The sequence below is a fragment of the Acomys russatus genome, chromosome 17 (genome assembly GCF_903995435.1).
Source record: "Acomys russatus chromosome 17, mAcoRus1.1, whole genome shotgun sequence".
NCBI lineage: Eukaryota > Metazoa > Chordata > Mammalia > Rodentia > Muridae > Acomys > Acomys russatus.
The window spans coordinates 10,390,453-10,395,051 of record NC_067153.1 but is presented as its reverse complement, the minus strand read 5'-3'; positions in this window follow the sequence as shown (position 1 = coordinate 10,395,051).

Genomic DNA, 4,599 nt, shown 5'->3' with positions numbered 1-4,599 from the left:
AAGTGGATTAAAAACCTCAACCTAAAACCATAGACATTAATCCAGTTAGAGGAAAAAGTGGGGAAGAGTCTGGAACACATAGGCACAGGAGACAACTTCCTGAGCAGAACACCAACATCCCAGGCCTTAACGTCAACAATTAATAAATGGGACCTCATGAGGCTGAGAAGCTTCTGTAAGGCAGGTGACACTGTCAAGAGAACAAAGTGACAGCATACAGACTTGGAAAAGATCTTCACCAACCCTTCATCTGACAAAGGTCTAATATCCAAAATATATAAAGAACTCAAGAAGCTAAACACCACCAAGCCAAATAACCCAATAGAGAAATGGGGCTCAGAACTAAACAGAGAGTTCTCAACAGAGGAATATCAAATGACTGAGAAACACTTAAAGAAATGCTCAACCTCCTTAGTCAACAGAGAAATGCAAATCAAAACGACACTGAGATTCCATCTTACACCCATCAGAATGGCTAAGATCAATAACTCACCTGACACCTCATGCTGGCGAGGATGTGGAGAAAAAGGAACACTCCTTCCTTGCTGGTGGAAATGCAAACTAGTACAACCACTTTGGAAATCTATCTGGCGCTTCCTCAGAAAAATGGGAATAGGGCTTCCTCAAGACCCAGCTATTCCACTCCTTGGAATATACCCAGAAGATGCACTACCACACAACAGGCACATATGCTTAACCATTTTCCTAGCAGCCTTATTCATAATAGCCAGAACATGGAAACAGCCTACGTGTCCCTCAGTAGAAGAATGGATAAAGAAACTGTGGTACATTTACACTATGGAATACTACTTAGCTATTAAAAACAAGGAATTTCCGAAATTTGTGGACAAATGGATTGAACTAGGAATTATCATAATGAGTGAGTTCACCCAGAAGCAAAAAGAGCTAAATGGTACATACTCACTTATATTGAGACACTAGTCCAAGGGGTACATCCTCATGAAAAACTTTACCTACCAGGAAAGTGGGTCAGAGGGGAGGACATCCTGTTGAGACTTTAGGTGTGAGAAGCTTGGGAGAATGAGGACATAGAAGGATCCAGAGAGTCCTGGAAAACTACAGGTGGGTCTGGGCCCTGGGGTCCTCCTCAAACTATTGCATCAGCCAAGGAAAATATAGGCAGTAAACTTCGAACCCCTACCCAGACTAGCTGATGGACAGGACATTCTCCACCGTTAAGTGGAGAAGGAGATCTGACTTTCACACAAACTCTGGTGCCCCATATTTGACCATGTCCCTTGGATGGGGACGCCTGGTGGCACTCAGAGGAAGGATAATAGGTCACCAAGAAGAGACTCGATACCCTATGAGCATATACAGGGGGAAGAGGTCCCCCTCAGTCACAGACATAGGAGAGGGGAATAGGGGGGAAGCGGGAGGGAGGGAGGAATGGGAGGATACAAGGGATGGGCTAACAACTGAGATGTAATATAAATAAATTAATAATAAAAAAAGGAAAAAAAGAAAAAATCAACAAATGAATTTCTTAAATGTGAAAAATATGTTTTTTAAGCCCTCTATCACAGCTGACTACGGACAAATTAAATTCATGGTGGGCTGAAAAAAAAAAGAAAAAAAGAAAAGAAAAGACTCTCTGAACCATTAGCTCAGGCATTAAGATCAACAATTAATAAATGAGACCTTGTGAAATTGAAAAGCTTCTGCACAGTAAAGGGCACCATCATTTGAACAAAGTGGCAGTCTACAGAATGGGAAAAGATGTTTCTCAACTACACATCTGATAAAGGACTAATATCCAAAACACATAAACAAAAAATTCCACAAAAAGTAGATATCAAGAAAACAGCCTAATTGAAAAGTGGGGTACAGACATAAACAGAGAATTCTTAAAAGGGGAAAGTCAAAAGGGCAAGAAATGTTTGATATCATTAACCTTCAGGAAAATGAAAAAATCAAACCGTTTTGAGATTTTTATCTTACATCTGTCAGAATGGCTAAGATAAAGCAAGTGACGTCTCATGCTGACAAGGATGTGGTGTAAGGCAAACACTCATCTGTTGCTAGTGTCAGTGAAAACTTCTTCTACCACTACGTAAATATAGAAATCAGTGTGATGTGGCAGTTCTGGAGGGAGATGAGAATCAATTTACCTAAAAATACAGCTATACCTCTCTTAGGACAAATACCCAGAGGATGATTCATCCTCCCATAGAGATACTTTCTCAATTATGGTCATTGTTGTTCTATTAATAATATTTTAAAAATATAAACAATATAGATGCCCTTCAACAGAAGAATGGAATCATAAAACTCACAGATAACTGAATAGAATTAGGAAAAAAATTATGCATGAAGTATCTCAGTCCCAGTAAGATAAATATGTTATGTATTTGCTTACATGTGGATATTAACTGTTAAGTCCATGATAATTAAATACACTCCATAGAATCACAGAGGTTAGATATAGATTAAGGGACTAGGAAGGAGTTACAGATCTTGTTGGGAATGATAAATAGAGTTCATAGTTGTTAAATTAATGGGGGTATCTGGATGGTAGGACCTGGTGGGCAGGGGGAGAGAAGGAGATAAGGGAAGGTTACAGGGAAAGATAGCTAAAACCAAGGGCCATTTGAAGGGCAGTATAGAAACTTTCTTTAGCAGAAACTTCTTAAATTATACACCAAATGCGGGAGACTCAGTCCCAGCTAGACATTTCTTGTCACCAAATAAAGCTTCCAGTGCTGGAATTGGGTTACATCTAACTGAGTTGCTGCCCAAGTACCAGAGGAATCCCTAAACAACCCAGGGTGTTGCCAAGACTACAGGTTGCTCTCCACAAACCCACTGCACGGTCCCATTGCTGAAGACACATAACTCATGGCACGTGGAGAAGCTGAGCTGATGCCTACATAGAGCCTCACCCCTCAATTCTTGCATCTTTATAACAGGAAGTTATTCTGCAGGCTACCAAAAAAGATATGTAAACACAAACACAGCCACAAATCCTATAATTGTTAATGCTGTCCTGCCTGCAAAATATACTAGTGCAATGGTGACACAAAGCTTTGTGAGTAAACAATCAGTATTTGGCTTGACTTAAGTCCCACTCCATGAGGTTCAACCCAAACCCAAGATTGTTTTGGTGACCAAGACCAAGAGACTAGATATCACAGGGACCTAATGTAAAACCAAATATTATTCTTATAAAAAATGTAGCCATAAAATGGCTCCTAATGACATGCTGCTATACTCACACATCAGTGCCCTGCTCAGCCATTGTAAGAGAAGCTCCTGTAACAAATGAGAACAAATAGAAAGACCCACAGCCAGACAATATGTAGAGAGTGAGATATCCTTAAATGGGATCTCTATCACATCCCTTACATCAGGGATCAGTAAACCATGAAGGATAGGAGGTAGAAAGAGTGCAAGATCCAGAGGGGATGAGGACACCAAGAAAATAAGGCTCTCTAAATCAATATCATCAAAGCTCATTTGAACTCAGAGGCTGTAGCAGCAAGCACAGGACCTTTACAGCTCTCCACCAGGGTCTCTGAGCATATATCAGGGTTTCCACTTTAGTGTTTTCATGAGAGTCCCAAGTGTGTGAACCAATGGGTTTCTGATTCTTGTGCCTTGTCTTGGGCTCTTTTCCTCCTGTTTGCTTGTTTTGTCCAATTGGAATGTGTTTGTTTTATCTTGTACTCTATTATATTTTAAAAAATAAGACAGGAAGAGGGCATGGAGAGATGTGCAGGCATGTGCATGTGTGCACGAGCATTTGTAAAGATGAGCTTAAAGTTGAAGAAACACAAGAAGCCTCATAGAGGCACAAGAAAATTACTAATTTTTGAAACAGCCCAACTGATTATTACAGACAATAGCAGTGAAGGTAGCACAGGCTTTAACTGCACTCTACATACAGGGTGTTTTGAAACAGATGGGTGAGCTTTCTCAGTCATCACATGTGTTCAGTGAGATCGATACACGTTTTCATTTCTACTTGAATGATTAAAACCATAAATTGAGGAATTTACCTGTTGATACACAAAGAGCAAGTAAACAGCAGAACTGGAAACCAGAGCACACAAGGCTCACTTGCCCATGAGTCATTTTTCTTTAGAAAATTTAGCCCGCATAGGATAATACAATTGTAGCATTACAATAACACACACACACACACACACACACACACACACACACACACACACACACAGAGAGAGAGAGAGAGAGAGAGAGAGAGAGAGAGAGAGAGAGAGAGAGAGAGAGAGAGAGAGAGAAATGGAGAATGGCAGTGATGCTCATTGAAACCTTTCTAATATAGCAGAATCTTTAAAAAGACTCATTTGAATGGAAGGTTTTTTCATACAAGAGGACCTTTTAAAAGACTTTTGTTCTCAAGCAGAAATGAAGTGATATTCTGGGAATGTTTAGCCACTGATGTAGACAATTGATGATGACGCCAGTCCATAAAGAAAAATTCACAATCAAAACATTTAATAAATGTTTCTCCCTGAGTGCAATAATGTTCTTTTGACTTGGGAAAAAGATTGATGTAGGAACAATGTTATTTTCACTCCTTATACAAGAACAGTGTTCTGTAAACACTTTTGAACT